Below are 19,721 nucleotides of genomic sequence, written 5' to 3' on the forward strand. Positions count from 1 at the left end.
GTCGTGCCCGTAGAGAATCAGGATATCAAGATCTACAATATATCGAAAATCCAGACGATTTCACTAAAATCCAATTCCCATAAGATTATTGCGGGGTTCTTTGCATTGGTATGGTTAATATGGGTTAAATGCGTAAAGAATATAAAAATAAACAGAAGTAGAGAACTTATTTTCGTTTTTACTCAACAAGAAAATTTTCAATGTCGATGAATTTGTAAATTTAGAATGAATTTTGGAAAATCAAAGAGGAATCAAACCATTTTCAGTTGTTCTCCATCCTTTGGTGACTAATAATTTTCATAAACGGCTGAATTCCACGTAGAATAATCAACAAAGTTGAAGAATAATGAGAGACTTTTTGACAATTCCTGTTCAACAGAATTGTGAAAAATTTGCTGGACTGAAAAATTCCGTAAATTATTTTGCAGTGGTTGCTACCGTGCAAGTAGTAATTCAATGAAACTCTGAAGACTTGAGAGTTTTGCTGTGCTAACCAGTGAGGAATTGTAGGAGGTGTATTATTATAAAGCAAAGTAGGTAGCCATCATCCATCAAACCCTCACTCAGCTGAGCACACAATCAGATGGCCAGAGGGATTTTACTATCCGACTGACTTTTTATTTAAGAACTTGATCTGATTTCTTTTTTCTTTGGGATCAATGTCACAAAGGTCATATTTCTAGCCGAAACCTAGGTTACAACTATTTCTTTCATTGAACAGCGACAAGCAATTATTCTGTCAGATAGTTAGTAAATGTTGAACAGATTTCATTGTCACTTTGTAAATTCACGAGTAGATATAAAATTAGCCCCTGCAAACGTAATGAGTGTTCCCACTGCGAGTTCCCGTATATTATTTGTTCCATTTTGTGACATTAATTCGTGCTTCAAATGTTTTGGCCTATATATTTCTGAAGTAAGTCGCGTATAACAGGACTGTCATTGATACCGTACATTGACATACGTCGGGAAAAAAGGGAAAAAGTAATTTTTCGACTAAAATAAAAAATGTCTCTTCAGTCAAAATACATGCAATGAAAAACCTATGCGTGAGATTCACTTGGAATTCAGACAGATCCTTGATTATATCGCTTTGTACAGAATGAGTGGATTATTTAAAAAATGTTTATTCATTTGTTAATAACAAACAGTCAAAATCAAACGTTTTTCCCCGAGTCACCATTTTCCTAATATAAATTTTTTTTTCAAGTATGTGGTCATTCTATAAAACATGTTTTCAACGAGGATTTGTCCAAAATTCAGGTCAACCGGGCGAAAAGATTTTGATATTCGACCCAGACCGTTGGACTACACTATTGTCCATTGTCGATTGATATTTTTCAATGAAAAAAAAATTCAAATTTCATAAAACCTTGTACTAACTGTGTGTAAAAATTCGACTTTGTCCTTCGAATACCCACGCAATTAAAAATGTTGAAGATCGACGAGTTTTTTGGACCAAATCCTTATGTCAGTATCTTAAAGGTCAATTGTTAAAACATTTACTGCAACCAAGTTGGTACGCACAAAAATCTGACGAAAATAATATTGTCACTAACTCTGATGATTGAAAACTGAACAAGATTAGCAGAAGCTGTGAACCTGTGAATCTGTGTGCTGTTTTCAAACCTTAGCAATTGTGAGAACACTACCAAAAATCAATTCCGACACGCTTCGATTCGGTTCGTACGATCCCTAATAGAAATAAAACTTTGAATTCAACCAAATTGAAGATGAATGTTTTGAAAAGTTACATAAATTATTTTCATGTTTTAGAAAATGAGAATATGACTGAAATTCAATTTTTATCATTTTTTATCGAATTACTCACTCATTTTTCGGTTTACATCAGTGACATATTTTTGTCAAAGTTAAAAATTTTCTGCGTAGTATTTTCAATTTTATAAAGCAGTGTGACATTTTAACAAATTTTACTGTTATCGGAAACTGCGATGTCAATGAAGATTTCAAATAAGGTTACATCGGATGTGGGAATATTTTTTTCTCCCAAACTCAAGCATGATCAAGGGATTTCTCAGCATTATATTGGAATAATAGATGCGATACGTGCTCATTTATAGTGTGAAACATGTTACTTTAGAAAAGGTCACCAATTGAAGACATTTTTTTTTTTTTATTACTGTTGTGTTGAAAAGATTGTTTTCGAATAAATGTTGTTTCTGAGTGAGTAAATCCGAGGAACGTGACTAAAAGTGAATAAAGTGACTGAATAAAAGTATAATTTCTTCTTCAAATGGCATTTCGAAGAAAATATCGTTCTTTTAGTAATGCTACAGGATAACTAATCCTCGGAGAATTGAGAGATTTAGAAAAAAAAATTGAACACCCAAGTCTTGGAAAGTTCTGACAATGAATACAACTGACTCGTCAAATCACTCAAAGTTAAACTGTATTTAGAAAATAATTACAGCGCAACCAAGTCTGCATATGGGGCAGTCCATCCCATTTCGACCTGCGTCCGACCCTTGACCTCTCGAATCTGGCCCGCGATTTTTTATATGATTGTGCTCACATTAAAAGGCGCTAATTCTTTTTTCTTAAGATTTTTCCGACACGGTTTGAATTTTTTACAATTTTTAAAAATGGTTTTATCGATCGACACAATTCAAAAATCTGAAAACATTCTGAAAAATCGGACATCCGATATAAAAAATTTAATAAGTTTAGAGTCAAAGTGGAGGGATTTTTCCTTCTTACTGCTTTCAAGATTTTCCCGAAAGAGTTAAAAAAATAAAATAATTTCAGATTTTTTACAAGAGTTTTTCTTCTTTTTTTGGCTCATAAATTTTTCAATCACGATCAATGAACAAAAAAAAACTTGACTCGAGATAATGAAAAAAATGCAAAAAATCCGGTTTGAAATATAAAAATGTTTCAGCAACCATCCATAGTAAAATGACTCGCAGTTCTGATTTTGTTAGCGTTTTTTCGGAAAAAGCTTGAAACCAGTAAGTTAAAAATCTTCATATAACTGAGGCCCGATTTTTCAGATTTTTAAATTGTACCGACCAGTAAAGTCGATTTGAAAAATTGTACGAAATTCGAACCGTGTTGGAAAAATTAGAAAAACAAAAATAGTGCCTTTTAATGTAAGAACAATCATATAAGAAATCGCGGGTCAAATCCGAAAGCTCAAGGGTCGGACGCAGGTCGAAATGAGATGGACAGGGGATACCTTTACTTGATTAAACTTAGATGATATGGCTACCTATAATCTTACCTATAATTAATTTGATACAGCAAGCAAATTGAAAGTGTGTTTAGCCATAGAGATATGAAGGGTCAATTATAACCTGACCAGCATAGAGCAACGTAGATACTAGGATAACGATAATAGCAATGATTATAAAGCAGGTGACAAGAAGGCAGCGACGTGATTAGAAGAGGTTACGTTGCTTCGCAGGCGTTGATTTTCATCCCGCAGTAGTTGAAGCAAAAGTAGGGGAGAGGCGGGGTTGAAGTTCCGAATTTTTGGTGGCAAAACTTAAAGTAAAGAAATAAAATTTCGACGAAGCATCGAAGTTTCGAATGGTCTAAACCTCGAGGCTTAAAGTTCCGAAAGTGCAAAGTTCTGAAAAAGCAAAATTCCAAAAGGACAAAATGCGGAAAGGGTATGAATTCGACAAGACAAAGTTTCGAAAGAGTGATAATGAGGAAATTTAAAAATCTGGAACATCGAAATTTTGAATGACCGAAGATTTTCAGTTCTGTGAATTTCAGCACTTTGATCTTCCCTAGTTTTGGATTTTCGATATTTTCAAGTTCGGAATGTGGTCATTCTGATTTTCGGTTTTTCTGATTTTTTACACCGACTACTTGAGTAACTACGCTGTTTGAGTATATATCAATTTTCGTAATTTCACCCTATCGAAACTTTATTTTTCGGAATGTTGCTCTATCGGATTTTTGTTCTATCGTAAGTTGAATTTTCGGAATCATGCATTTTGAAACTTTGTTGATTCGTAAATGTTTGATATCTTTACTTCAAATTTCGCCATCAAATAGCTCGGAATTGGGTGCTTTCGGAACTTTTCAAATTCGGAACTTTAGCCTCCCGGCATAGAGGAGTAGAAATGAAGCACGAATCGTGCGCATCGAGTTGGAGTGAGTTTGTTCCTTAACTGGATTCCACTTCACATTAACTCCTTCGAAATCCCTTAAATCAGCCTCCTTGTTATATGTGCAACAAAGAACGTTTCCACACGGAAAATATAGCGGCAAGTTTACGTTAATTGCTAATTTCCGTGCAGGCGAATTTACCCAAATCGTCCAATCTTGTGGATATAAAACGGATTTACATTTTTTCAACATCTCGGACACCTGCTACACCTTGAGATACGACTACTACTCGGCTTTTCGATTTGCGTGTAAAGGATGATTTATATGCGCAGCCTTTCCTGCAGACCTACTACAGGGCCAGAGTTTCAAAATGTGTCGTTTGAATAAACGCTACAAGTTACAGATAAACCTTAATCGATCGAAATGCAATAATTTCCTAAGCTTTCATCTGTTAGATGCTGTGAGGAAATTATTTTTATTTATTATTTTAAGGATTCTTCCATGCGTCTATGCGATTCATAAATATTAAGTATATATACATAAAGGGTTGTACACACAAATCTACTCGAGTTTTAATATCACAGTGTATGTACTCACGTCTGTATAAAAGCAGCAACAATATAACTGCGAGTAATTTGAGAATTATTTTCGCACTGCGTAGGATGAAGGGGAGTCAAACGTATAGCTAGAGAGTTGACGAAATTTTTCTCATGCAATCCTAATGTATTTTCTCAACATCGCAAAAAGGTTCAAGGAAAACATCCTAGTAGTTAATTTTATTTTTAAATAAGATTGGTTTTTTTTATAAAATTTTAAAGAAACGCTTCGCCAATGACTTGCGGAATGGGCTTCGTAATGAGTTTAAGCAATCGATTTCGTAAATTTTATGACTACAATTCGTGCACGAAGAACCAAACATTACACAACTGAAAGTAAAACTTATAAACAATTCAGTCAAAAGTTGGTGGAAAGCTAAGGACAAATTTTTAAATGACAATTACTGCCACTACAGAAAGTTAATTTTATTCAAGAGTTACTTGCAGATAACACAACATTTGCAATTGATAGAAAAATGAGTTTAAGGCTATTGAATCCAGGGTCATAACTGTCTCTTTGAGCAGAAAAAAAGTAACAAAAGTGATAACAAATATTTGAAAAGTGACCATTCAGTGAAAAAAAAGACATCAAAAAGTTACGTATTTTGGAAAATTTAAAGATGTAATTTTGGAGTACATGGTTTACACCTATTACACTGCATGCCTGCCCAGTATGGCGGATTGAAAAGATAACATTTCCGGAAATTGATATAGCCAGGTGTGAAAAAGTCGTGGGTATGCGTGTAAGCACAAAAAATTGTTTGTCGCATCTCAAAAGTTGAGACCTTGATCTCCGGAGAAAGCTCTGGAGATTTGGTTTTATCGATCAACCAAAAATGCATACTTTTTCCGTACGTATACATGTATACGCGATCATAACGTTCACTTCTTTTGTATCAAATTCGGATATTCTAAAATTCATGTCATTCTTGTTGATTACATATTTTTGAGAAACCTGTAGAAAAACGCAAGGTATAGTGGTTAGAAATGAGATCTTGCTTTTTTGGTATCCAGACTTGGAACAATTATAGGCAGTTCTTTCATTTCTTTTTCTTTTCGTTTTTTTCTGCACGTTTTTCTAATTTCTATTCATTTTTGGTTGGTTCAATTTGATACTTTTTGCACTCTCTCAGCAAAAAGAGCCGTCTTTTGTACCATCGAGAAAGTATTTGTACGGATTAGAGAATTGGAAAATAATTACTTTCCATTTCAGGCTTTTCCAAGGAGCTGGTGAATCTCAAATATGCTTTTCTTCGTAGAGGGCGATGAATAATTCACTACTTGAATTTTAGTAGTAGTAGATTCCTAATACTTAGGCACCGACTAAGTCACTTAGAGAGTTAGTCGATAAATAAGTTAGTCAGTCAGTAAATTGAATTTTTCGAGTAGACTCCTCTTACTTAGGAGTCTAATCGACTTACTTTTTGCGCTCTTATAAAAACGAGCCATTTTTTGAACCATCCAGAAAGTATTTGTACCGAAGAAAGAGTTTGAAAATTATTTTTCCCTTCAAGCTTTTCTAAGAAACTGGTGAATCTCAAATGTGCTCTTCTTCGTAGACTAAGTCACTGAATGACTGACTTGGTAACTTATTCAATGCCTAAGAAATACGAATCTACTCACAAAATTCATGTAGTGAACTATTCATTGCCCTCTACGAACGCGTAAACGACGTATGTGGACAACCGGTGATGTGATTGGTCCTTAAAATTTTATACGAACCCACCGAAGTTACCGCAAAGAACTGACCTTAGGGACAGAAACATTTTTATCAACAGTACTATGCGTATCTTTGCTTTCCCTGTAAAAATTTTCACCATCTTTTGTTGACGACCCCAGGTGACCAGTTTAGGCGCTATCCGAAAGCGATGAATCAAGATTTACGGCAGCGACTCGCCACCAAGTACCCGCAGGAAACATTTCCATGGCGCCCAGTTTCTACCTGAACTCAGGGTGTCATATCTAGGGAACCAATGAATATTTTCCAACGAAATTCACAAGGACGAAAGATCTTGTCTATATGACCTTGCTCTGTGAATCGGATTGGAATCTGTTCACCAGTTGAAGAGTTATTAACAGCCAAAGTTGATGTAAAATGGAAAATCTTTTTTTCCTTCTTTCCTGCCCCTAGTCATGGGCCTTAATAATTGACGAACGGCTGCACGCATTGAGTTGAAATTGAAAGAAGGAGTCACTGCCATCAAAATTCTGCCCCCCCCCCCCCCCCCCCCCCCCCCCCATAGATTTTGAAGTGAATCGGAATCCATGCGAACGCAGGGACGCGTGCGTTCAGGCGTCCTTAAATACCCAAGCATATTTCCTTAAAGAAAATATGTCAATAATTATTTGATGTGTACAGTATCGTTATTTGAATCGCGAGATTCTTTATGAAGCAAAAGCATTCATAAACAAATATATTCACGGCGGAATGCAGAAATTTAATGTGCCCGCCAAGAACGTAGCTCTTGGAATGATGTTTCGATATCACTACACGAAAGCGAGACCCAACTTCACGACGTACACGTGCGAGGAGATCGTGTTTGGCATTTTTCTTGATTTCACAGCAAGGATTGACGACAAGTTCTTCATTATAATGTAGGGAATTATGGTATTTGTCGGTGTCTTTTACATTTCAGATGTTTTTGATTCGGATGTTTTGTTTGTTTTTTCGATTTGTTGAGATTTGTTGACGCATAACTCCGTGGTTTCAGGGACCTGAGAAGGTGCCAGGAATCCAGATGATGTACAGTAATGATCGAGATGTTATTTTCGATTTAGGTACGCAAATCTGTACACTATAGTATATAGTCCCTTTACATCAGTCATCTGTAAACCGCGTCTCCGTGCCAGTACTGGAATACCTAAACACAGATACACCACAACCATTGGATTCACAAGTCACATGACGATCTTTCACACTGCAATAATCAGCCGTTCAAGTATTTCTAATTTGATGAAATTACCTTCAGAGATTCTCTAATTCATTTCTTGAATTTTGAGAAAAACAAATGTATTTTTACCCAAAGTGCTTCTGGTTTTTGAATGCCCTGCAAACTGTGAAAAATACGAAATCAATACATTATTCAAGACTTCGAAGTCTCAGACTTTCCGTGTGGAAATTGTCCTACAATGAATGGTTTCTTTTTTACGATGTACTTACTGGCTCCAAAAGAAGGAATTCAACATTTCAGTATTTGCATAGCAATAACCATAAAGATAAATTGGTTCTACTTTCAATTTCAAACGTAGTCATTACATATCTTGACGTATAATAAATAAGAAGACACTCAAAGATTTGAATGCCTAAAATATACCTGACAATTATCAAGCAAATCTTTCACAAAAATCTTCTCGGATGACATTCGAATGTTTCAAGGCCGCATCTAGACGGCGATAAGCGGAATGGAATTATAAACAAAATGTAGATTATTTTCCAGTCGATTGGATAAGTGTATTGTGATTCACGGTATAATGGTATAACATGAAGATTTTCTTGGTGTCATCGGTCGTTATGAATTGAAATATAAAATAGCATTTCGGCTCTCCGAGGGGGGGGGGGGGGGGGGGGGGGGGGGGGGGGGGGGGGCTCAGACTACAATTGCGCAAAAGGCCGAAACTTGATTTTCTGTTCTAAGTCATAAGGACCTATGACACCAAGAAAACCCCATACATAATGGTATAACGGTTGTATATATATAACCTTCGGAAGGCCTGTTTAGGTAGCATATATTCAAATTAACCAGGAGAGTATTAGACCTCCGGATTACAGATTCTGCTGAGCAAACGCTCGCGTGAAAAGTGAATCAATTTCTCACGAGTTGTGTCCATTTCGTATAAATTCTTATTCGCTTATCTTTTGAAATTATATGCATATCATTCAGCATTGAAGTTACGATTACACAAGTAATTTTTAGAACTTAATTATGGATTTAAATTCAAATTGTGAAAATTCTTCTCTTTTCTTGTCTCTTCTGTATTTCACAACTTGGACAACTTGAACGGCAGGGTTCAGATCTGTGATTTGTGACAGGAAATTTGGTAATAGAATGAAAACTTCAATAGAAGTGATAAATAAAGTTAAAAACTACGAAGAAGAATATTTTAGTTCGGCTTATAATTGTCAAGATTCGACAAATGCTCGGAAATATAGAGACATTCCTTTTCACTTTTCGTCAACTTCGGTGATATAAGAAAAGTGTTGGTTTCGGTCGAAATTCACTTTTTCTAATTCTAACGAATCTTGACGTTTTCGAACCTCTAGAATCCGAAAATAGATTTTTAGAAAATGTCAGTCTGTCTGAAAAGCTCCCGGAATGATATCGGAAACGGCTTGATGAGAGAATTTCACACTTACAGGATTTTACGACACAACGATGGGTATGAAAAATTTGCATGTCCCGGTCAATTCGAACTTCCGTTTCTACCGCAAATAAGTCGATTTTCAATGTTTTACTGCCAAACCTATGCTTTTTCTAAGTAAACGATTATGTTTTCCCATTTTATATGTTCGTTTAGAAAAATGTTCTTAGTCTTTTCTTTTTCAGATTCTTCAGTTAAAAAATTTTTTTTTTAAATAGTTTTAATTTGGCTGCTAATTCTTATCAGTTTCTGATTTTTCACTCAGCTGTTTTTGAGATCATCGCGGAAGTTTGTTGGACAGACCGACAGACTATTCCCTTTTCGTGATGATGAAGAGTATATTGTGGTTGTAAAATTATTATCACTTATTTCTATGACTCAATTTTTCTATGACCAGGTTTTAGTACATTTACAAAAATGTACGTACAGCTTTCAAAGAACTTTACTTTTGATACATTTTTTGCGTAGCGTACACGTGTCTTAAACTCGCTAAAATTTTCAACAAAAACGTGTGTGCCATTGCATAAATATATCGAATAGAAACATATTTCAACATATTTTACCGAAGTAAAAAAGGTGGTTCCTCAAAATCCATATCAGGAAAGAGACGGAGCAGGTGTTGGTATCAGTGAAAAATACTGAAAAGTGCAAAAAAATTGTATATCAACTTTGAATGTTTCAAGAATTTCATCTATTTTGGCAGAATGCGTTAACTGAATCCATCAGAGGACTGAGTTTTAAAATACTAGTTTTTTGTGTTCATCGTGCAAGGTAACTTTCATACCTTTATGGCTTTACATTTTTTTTTTATCGGAAACACCGATATACAGTCGACGAAGAACAAGAAGAAACACGTAATACCAATCCTTGCACCAACGGTACAAAACTGACTGTTTCCGGTAACGGCACATGTAGAGAAACGTATTTCATCTCGTTATTCACCGATGCAACTCTAATCGGTCACGTCTCAGGAAAAGTTGTCGATTTTTTTATGCAATGCATTTTTTTATCTGCATGCAATTACTGAAAAAAACACACCTAATTCTAATCGATACGAGTAACGGAAAGAACGGCTGGCAAGATGGAAATGGACGCTATGCAGGAACTATTTAGTAAATCTAAAATTTTCACCACTTTTGAAGCTTTACCGCCTGGCTTAATTTTGTGAGTAGATAGTTTGATGGACCCAAGACGTCGAAGTCTACTGCAATCTTCAACTAATCTTACCGTGAGCAGGCTGGGTAACCGATGACGTTTGTTAACTTTTTATTACACCATACTAGCAACTCATATTGAGTTTTCAAAATCTATCGTGATTTTGCTAAAAGTAGCAAATATTTACTGCAAGTCATTGAATTGGTATAGCTAACTATGATATGAAATGTGAATTTTTTATTTAAAAAATGACAATATAGATCAAAATCATCGTACTTGTACGCTTGATAACAATTTTCAATATACGAAAACCAAGCAATCAAACTCAACGAAATGATAAAAATGTAAAATAATAGGAAAGAGAAACTAAAATTCATTTAAAAAATTTATTTTTGAATTTTCCTTATTCATTTTTATTCATTTCAGCTCATTCGTTTAGAGAAAGATAGAATAAAATAAAAATTCGCGGACCACATTGAAGTCTGAAATTTTCGTGCAAGTTTGTTTGTCAATCTAGATACACTTCAAAATCAAAAGATGAATATTTCAATATTCAGAATCTTCTTAACACACGGTAAGAATGACAAATAAAAATCGTATGAGTCAGAAAAACAAATTTATCGCTTAGGATCACCCAATTAACAGATTGCGAATTACGTCGCAACGGATGACCATAGTCACGAAGCATGTATCGAATAGAAAGTAAAATGATTCCTATCCTCCTTTCGTTCTGGGTATTTTTTCTCCATCTCTCCATCGGCCTCTGACTTTTACCTGTAGCTGTTCTTAAAGTTGTATTATTAATCCGAAAATTAACCCTAAAATCCACTAATTCCTTCCCCGCGTTTTCCCTTCAATCCCTATCCTCCGGCGACTGAAATAGGTACAAAGCTACAAACCAAAACTGCTAATATTTGAAAATTGTGTGAAAAAATCTTGACCGCTCAAGAATATTATATCCCCAACGGTAAAGTCCCTACTGGTTGTAGGGACACCCACTCTCTGCGGCCGAGGGAGAGAGCTCGTGTTGTCGGAGTCTGTGCGGGGGTTGTAGAAGTGGAAGGAGGCGTGGAAGGCTGAGCTGCAACACGGGGCGAGGCCCGGGGTCCTTCCGTATAAGCGCGGAACGCGCAGTGCCAACTGGTCGCCCGGTCCGTGCGTACTGCGTTGCCATTCCTTAGGCGTCGACAATTGAAGCGGTCGAGTATAAGCCAAGAAAACAAAAAAATAAATAAAGCGTGTTTCTCCCGCTCCCAACGCGTTCCGCCCAGAGTGCATCTGATAAGCAATTATTTTCCCCTGTTCCACCCCGATACTTGATCGTGGGAATAGTTTTGATATATATAGTCATTCGTAAGCATATTTCCAGCAATAAATAGGCGCTCTTCATTCATATAACTATTTCACTTTAGATTTATCGTTGTTATTATTATTATTATTGTTGTTGTTGCTGTTGTTATTATTGCTGCTAAACACGCAGTGGTGGGTAATAATGATGTATGTTACACCCTGAAAGAGAGAGAGAGAAAGTGAGAGATGTACCTTTACACCTTAGAAGACGCTGCATCGAGTTGACCTAGCGTGTAGAAAAACGATCTTCAACGCGACATCGAACAACGAGATAAGCGGCAAATGGTAAATTATATGTTGTTTTGTATGTTAGTGGAGATTGTGATGGTGAAAAGTGTTTGAATAACTTTCGGATATGCTTAGCTATTTACTCATTCGATCCGCATCGTTGAGTCATTGAAATGAAACGTTGTTCTATCCTGTTGGCATTGGGTATATATGAGCGATTTGGTGACTGGAGTTTACACTGGTTTCTCAACCTCATTTAGGATTATAACACAATTTATAATATTTATACTGTACTACAGAGTGAATAGACATCAGCAACGTGCATTAAACACATTAAAAATAATGCATGGCTAATTATTATGTCTACGGTTGATTAGATTAAAGGGATTCTATTAAAGATTACAGAAGCATTATTGTTGCGGTATTTAGTTGAAATTAAGTTGTTCGTATAGAATTTTCATTTTTACAACTCGGACATGAATATATCGAAATTCTGCAGTATAGCCTCTTATATGAAACAATAGAAGATTTAAAAAAGGAAAAACATTGACACAAACAAACGTGAAATATTTACGGCATTAAGGGAATTGATCAATTTTGAATTTCGAATGTGAAACAGAATCCAAAAATATGAGTTTAATCTCGAATCGAAGTAGGTACTAAAGAACATCACCGATGAGGCAACGTCATTGGTATAATTACGGCGGCCTTTCTTTATGACGTAGTTGAATAGTAATCAATTACAAATTAGCGAAACGATGTGCTTGATATTGACCTTATTAGCAGCAGCCCACGCTTACGTCTACCAGTAGTCTTCGGAATAATTTTCACAGGCGGTAAACCCATGGGTATATTTTCTATGTCAAGTTGAACCATCTCAATTCGCATTATAATGTCAATATTTTGCAATAAGATCTGCAGGATCTACGCACGAATGTTATTCGACCCCAAGTGATTCACCCGAGAGTAAACTTAAAAACTGAACGCACTTCAAGTTCAAATCTTGCTTTGAAACGCCCCAAGTGGTCAACTGAAAACAAGCATATGACGTTCAGTGTTGATAAGTTAGACGAATTAAAAATTTGAAAAGGACTGTAAATATTGGTTCGAAAAAATCATGAAATATTTTGGCATTAATTTTAGTCTTTCGTAAAGCAAAAGCATTGAATCAAGTACAAATTTCTAACAACAAGAGAATATTGATTTAGCTATCAGTAAGACAAAGATTGATCACATTAATAATCTTGGTTTATATTTCATGGTTAAAATTCATCGGAAATACAGACGAAGTATTCGATACCAAAACAAGAACTCAACGAAATTCAGAGTGAATTTTTTACACCTGGCTCACTGGTGATTATTGGTAATTCTCAATTTATTTTATCGCGAAGGTATCAAACGCTCGGTGATATTTGGTGACTATTCATGGTGCTGCAATAAACTGATATTTTACGTCTCGTCAATACAATAACAGAAATGCGACATTTAGTATTCTCTAAAAATCAATATCTCCGTTGTGATTGCAAGGAATGACCTACGAACGTTTTTGACCGGCAATTTGAGCTAAATCCACGACTATATAAATTGTTTTAGAGGGATAAAAATAATTATTCTTTCTTTATTTCAAGGAATAAATATGTGTCTATGGTAGATTATTGGGTTTCGGATAGAACTATGTATTCACTCAATGGATCAGTATTTAATTATCAATACTCTGATATATTCTGAAGACAAAAATACGGATATTATACGTAATATATCAGTCGGAATCATGAATAACATAGTTATTCATAGGAGAATTTTGTATTTGTGTTACGCTATGCTTCTATCATTCGCATTCGCAGTTAAAGCTAGGAAACTGAAATGTTCAAGCACTATTATCGATGAATCATAGATATCCCCGGTATCGACTTTTGAAAAAAGGGCATCGAATAAATTATCAGCTGATACGAAGCATAAAAATGCCTTCAAAATTTATGTGAAACTACATCGGAATATTGATGTTAATAGATGCAATCTTTACTCGACTGTGCTTCATTAGCAATTGTATTGTTTTCTTCTCCAATTCCATCTCACAGAGGCTGACGGAGACTTTATGGTACCAGAAAGAGCCGCTTCTATTGTTGGAATGATTAGTTTTGCTAAGAACGTTGGCGCCGGCGTAGAATATAAAAGGAACGAACCTACTCCCGCACTAAAGTAGGTACAGTATTCGGTAGACCTTTGAGAAGAGATTTGTTAGAGTAACCAAGATTTATACAACTTTACCCAATATGGCGAATAATCTCATTCTCTTTTCCGGTAAACTACATATTTCATTTAAACAAAGTGGTAAAATCGACTCAATGAACAATTCAATTGACTGTACAATATCTGCTCATTTGATGAAATTACAGCATTTAGGATTTAACATTGGTTGCCTACCTTCAGCCGCAGCATAGTTTGCGTCATTAATAAATATTGCTGTACACACATGGGCATACAGGAGGAAATTAAAAAATCGTGTATTGACTGGCTGGTAAAGAACCCCGCAGGGCATTACGTCATTCATCACGAAACGTGTGGGGAAACGCTTTCTAAAACAGCTCGGAATGCGTCCACCCCTTCCAGTTGGTCCTTATTCCCTGATTGTTGACGCGGTTGATAACAATAAATTGTGTCGACTCGCCAACTCAAATACCTCAACTTCACTGAGGCGGTGCTATAAGCTACGAATCACGGATGTATAATAAAAAAAAGTAATAAAGGGACGAAGTGTACTCTTGAATTGTGGGCGCGAGGTGTGAGGTTGTTGAGGAGCGGAAGTCGAATGAAACCGACGGTCATATTAGCAGGAAACTTATCAATTGAACGACTTTTTCGTATCAATGCGATCAGTGACGTAAAGATCTGAATTTCCGATGGTCTTCTAAAGTGGGTAAACATAGGGGTAAACACGGCAGAGTTGAAACGTGATGTGCACACCCAATATTACTCGAAATGCGATCCGCAATATCGAACGTAATTGGTTTGATCGAATTTACTATTTTACCGTTTACAAAAGCCTAGTGAATATGACTATAATCATAATATGTTGTTTCAAAAATAGGTTGTACTATCTCAGCTGCGCTTAGTAATGTCAGAAATGGTTTTACTTCAAATACCTACATATTTGACATACATGCCACTTTGCATTTCCGATTACAAATATATTTGAAATCGATTTTTATTTTCTATTTGAAATGGAAAAATGTATGCATTTAACCAATTTTTAAATGCCTGTGTTCGGAAGGATTTAATATTTTTCATCGAATTCTGTTACCAATATTCCAGAACGATTACCTCCGGTTGGCATGGATCATGTTAAAATGGCCAGGGTCTCCATTTGATTTTTGGATTCAAGTGTATATTTAGTTATTTTGAATGTTTTATCGACCTCATGTTGTATTATGCTTATGGTTCTCGGTACCGAGGTCGAAAGAAAGAAAGAAAGTCAATTTTCTGATATTTCGGCTCCGAGGGGGACCCTCTGCAGAAAGCTATAATTTATTTATAATTATCAATAATAACATCCTTAAGAAATAGTAAGAAAAATTCTCTAATAGAGTCAAGTACACTGACAAATTAACAAAATATTTAGCAAAGCGTCGATCCTTTTGCTCAGATGAAGCAGTAATTTGATACATATCTTGACTAGGGAGTAAACCATAAAAAATAATCCAGCTTACAGTTGATTAGAGTGCCGCAGTGATTCCAGCTTGAACCAACGGTATGATAGCATCCAACAAAGTGAGCGAATAATATTTAAAATTCTCTTTACTCCAAAGTGTCGAAATCGTTTCCAACTTTGGTAAGTAATGGTGTATGCAATTGTGCTTGCTCGTCGACTCCAACAAGTTTAGAAAATTTATGTGAAAATGCGGAAAACATAGGCTTCGGATATTATAACCTCAATTTAAATAAGAATCTGTTGTATTTCCCGATTTTTTGTAACTTTTTCGACCGTGTTCGCCCCAACGCACAAGCGCTATTGCAGTATCTATTATTTTGAAAAATTTCAAACGATTTCGATACTCTGGAGAGAAAAAAACATGTGATTCTTTCCATGCATTAGTCGTCGACTGTTAGTGGTGATGGGTTACTAGTTGGGGACAGAGTCAGCAGTAACGCTTTTAAACTCGGTACAAAATTTAACTTTAGTGCTTAAGCGCACTTTATGGCAGCTTCTGCCTTATACTCTAGTCCCCAATCTCGGAGAAATTGCGAGTGAAGATCAAGGTCACCCTGTAATCTCACTTTCCACAGAAATAGGAGCCTTTTGAATTCGCGAATAAACGGTGTATGATTGCAGCGCTAATAATGATTTTTTCAATAACGACGACCAGTTGTATCCAGTAGGAATATTCAAAACTGCAGTTTTCCGTCTTTAAAAAACAATTTTTTTCACACGGTGTACGGATCTTGTGACCTAGCAGACGATACATCAACGGTAGAACATCATGATTTATGAAAAACTGCAGTTATGTACACAATAAAACGACAAGCAGCAAAGTGTATCGAATTTGATCATTCATTACAAAAAATATTTTATATTCTCCATTTTATATAGAATGAAGAAACGCAATTCCGGCTTTTCAATCAGATGAAATTTTCAAAAGCATTAAGTATTTTATATTTTGAATGCATTTATAGAAGTATTTTACCTAGCTTTTAGTCTGCCTGTACGTAGTATGTTTGCACTTATCGCCTTAAAATAACAGTCGGTAATGTAGATATTGTCGATATTGATCGTGGCTACACCAACATAACATTATGGTGTGGGAGTCCATCCCAATATGGCCGACGGTTATGATTCCCCTTACGTCTCCAATTTCACTAAGATAGGATTAATCTTCTCCAAGTTAATTAAATCCGCCGATTGCTTTTATTTTTTTTTTTTAACGCAGGAATAAAGCCCACCGGAAGTTGCGTTTTAGAAAATAATAGTCTGTGATATAAACAAAGGTCAAAATTGATTGCGCAGTATTATTTCAATATGTTTACTAGAGAATGAAAAACTGGCTGTTTCGTCTGAACAACCATAGTACACAAATTTTCGTGAAAATAAGAAACTATCGCTTGCATGGTTTGATTTTGATCCAAATATATTTGCGATATAGGAAATGAATAATTTTGAAATATATAGTTTGTCGCGAAAATGAATGAGTGATAATTTGGAACAGAAACAGAAGAGCTATCACAAATCACAGATATTGAAGAAATTTTGAAAAAGATTCGCATAATTCTTTTCTAGAATAATCTTAGCAGTTGTAACTTGTGCATAATGATGCGATTATTTATAACATTTTATTAGTATCCGAAAAGCAGGTTTCTAGAAAAACGTCGTTAAGTCGATCTGTCTATCGGTTCTCACCAAATCCTACGGTGATCTCGAAAACGGCTAACTGAAAATATTTGTTTGTATGACTTAACATTCACACAATGAGTATAAAAAAATTGCCATTTCCTATTTTTTTTTTTTTCTTCGATTTTATGATTCTATTGGAAACAATTCAGAAAACTCGACGGACTCGAACACAGTCGACACCACATTTATACAAAATTTCATACAAAGTGTTACAAAACGAATACGATAATGCAATAAGATACAATTTTATTAAAAATAAAGGAACTATTTCATTAAAAAAACGAGAATTTTAACAACGAAAGATTTCAACTATAATTGATGGTACTTTTAGTAATTGAATTGGTTTGTATAATGATGAAAAGTACCGCAAAAAATATAGTCAACCTAAATATAAAAAGTTAACTTTCCCTAGAACTCAACGTTTCAAGGCTTTGAGAATTATCTCCGACCATGTGTGTGTGTGCGTGCACATTCGTGATCAATGATTAACGATAACTCGAGAACGATTAAACGGATTTGGATGGTTTAGTGTCAATCGACGAGGCATCTATCAACTCAGAACTGATTACATTTTGGACCCCATCGGCCCAGTTATTTTCAAATTATTCAAATAACAATATCATCATGAAAATAAAAGATTCGATTTGCTGAGGTAAACGAGTTAGAAACGCATCCGAGCGGCAAGTTCTTAGGATTTAGGTCGCCAAAAAAGGTGCTTTTCGCTGGTTTTTTTTTAGATGAGACAGAAGCAACGAAGTTTCTTAAAATTTTAAGTGTATTTTAACATACATTTGAAAAGTACAATAAAAAAAATTATCATTAAATTGTCGCAAAATGGCAGAGTTATTTAGCTGACTATTGAAGCGCTTCGCCGTTAGAGTTTCGAATAGACGGGAAAGATGAAGCTCGTAATTCTTGTCTGAAAAGTAAAAACAAAAACTTTGTTCAATTGATACATATTTTTCATATCGATGAACAACATTGATCAAAAATACATTTTATACCATTTTTATTGCACGAATGAAGAAATATTTTTTTTGTAAGTAAAAGCTCGAAAATTAATACGATATCACGATTTTTTCCGGATTTTCTTTAGTTCATCGATAGTAAAAATATATATCAATTGAAAACAATTTTGGTTTTCACATTTCAGACAAGACCTACGCTTCCAGGGTCGGCTAATAACTCCACCATTTTGCGAAAATTTAATGATAAACATTTTTTCTTTTACTTTTCAAATGTGTGCTAAGGTACACTTAATGTTTTGAGAAATTTCGTTGTTTATTTTCCTGTAAAAAAGTCGCCGAATATCATCTTTTTAACCCTCTACTTAAGGTACTTATAAAGACACGTTGTACACCTCGAAAACGCGGTGATGCAAAACTCCCATACCACTGGTTACCACCCACAGAAATTGGCCAAATTTTCACGGTTGCACGGAATGGATCGAACTATCTCGTATGATGCCACTCTACATTTGCGTTCCATGAGATTTGATGGTGAAATGACGAAATGGCAGCTGATCTGGTTTTCGATTATGAAGAACACCGAAATCTCATTTTAGCCACATTTGTTACCGACATTACGCGTATGCCGGTAATGTATGCGTGTAATGTCGGTAAAAAATTACCGGCACGCGCGTAATGTCGGTAACAAATGTCGCCAAAATGAGATTTCGGTGTACTTCGTAATCGAAAACCAGATCAGCTGCCATTTCCTCCTTTCACCATCAAATCTCATGGGACTGGGCTCAAAATGTGTGTTTCATCAACGCCGAGTGGCATAATACCGGACAGTTCGATCCATTCGGTGCAACTGTGAAAATTTGGCCAATTTCTGTGGGTGGTAACCAATCTGTAAAATTTTTTTCCAAATTTTAAAAAATTAAAAAGTCGCTCCACTTTTTGCCAAAATAAGGCATTAACTGCCCAAGTTTCACTCTGATCGCTTGAGCGGTATAGGAGTTTTGCATCCCCGCGTTTTCGAGGTGTTATACAACGCGTCTTTATAAGCACCTTAACCTAGAGATTATCAAAATAGCACTGCCATGTCCCACAAGGATTTTGCATTACCAAAATTGGGTAAACAATAATTCTGCGAGTATTTTCATTGCATTGAACATTCAGGAAAACAAACTAATGAATGAATAACGAACTAAATGGTCTAGCAACATTGGTGTTTCCTTTGCGTGTAGTGTAAACAACATGTAGCTCGACCGTAGTACAAAAGCAAACGTGAACAGTGAAACGCAGCGGGGAGAGATTGACCTTTATTAGCTGAAATGCGGGGATGCTTTGGGTGGCTCGAGAAATTTCACCGTATGCAGCTATTCGGGACGAGGAGGGCGGAATGAATTCCGCGCGTTTGCTGCGCGCTGCGAAGTGAATGCCAATTATTTGTTTTCGATTGAAGGAACGCCTTCAACAGGCTGTATTATAATTTGAATGACGTGAGTTTATTCAAACCGACATCGGTTTGGTCAACTTTTATTGCGGCATAGCTCGAGTGACATGCTACTCAATAAGTAATACTTGTAAATGTTACTTTTTCAGTATGTGAAAGTATAC

The 19,721-nt window shown here is 35.6% G+C and overlaps 1 protein-coding gene and 1 long non-coding RNA gene across 2 annotated transcripts in view; one reads left to right on the forward strand and one right to left on the reverse strand.

Moving 5' to 3' along the window:
• The window catches only part of LOC124407596 (midasin-like), a 112,212-nt gene that overhangs the window by 25,155 nt on the left and 67,336 nt on the right, over window positions 1-19,721 (reverse strand). The gene's annotated exons all lie outside the window — the stretch shown is intronic.
• On the forward strand, window positions 24-7,688 carry LOC124407648. Its single transcript, XR_006929330.1, has 3 exons — window positions 24-113; window positions 3,391-3,394; window positions 7,677-7,688. It is a non-coding gene; the product is annotated as an uncharacterized LOC124407648 (long non-coding RNA).

The sequence above is a fragment of the Diprion similis genome, chromosome 1 (assembly GCF_021155765.1).
Source record: "Diprion similis isolate iyDipSimi1 chromosome 1, iyDipSimi1.1, whole genome shotgun sequence".
Taxonomy (NCBI): Eukaryota; Metazoa; Arthropoda; class Insecta; order Hymenoptera; family Diprionidae; genus Diprion; species Diprion similis.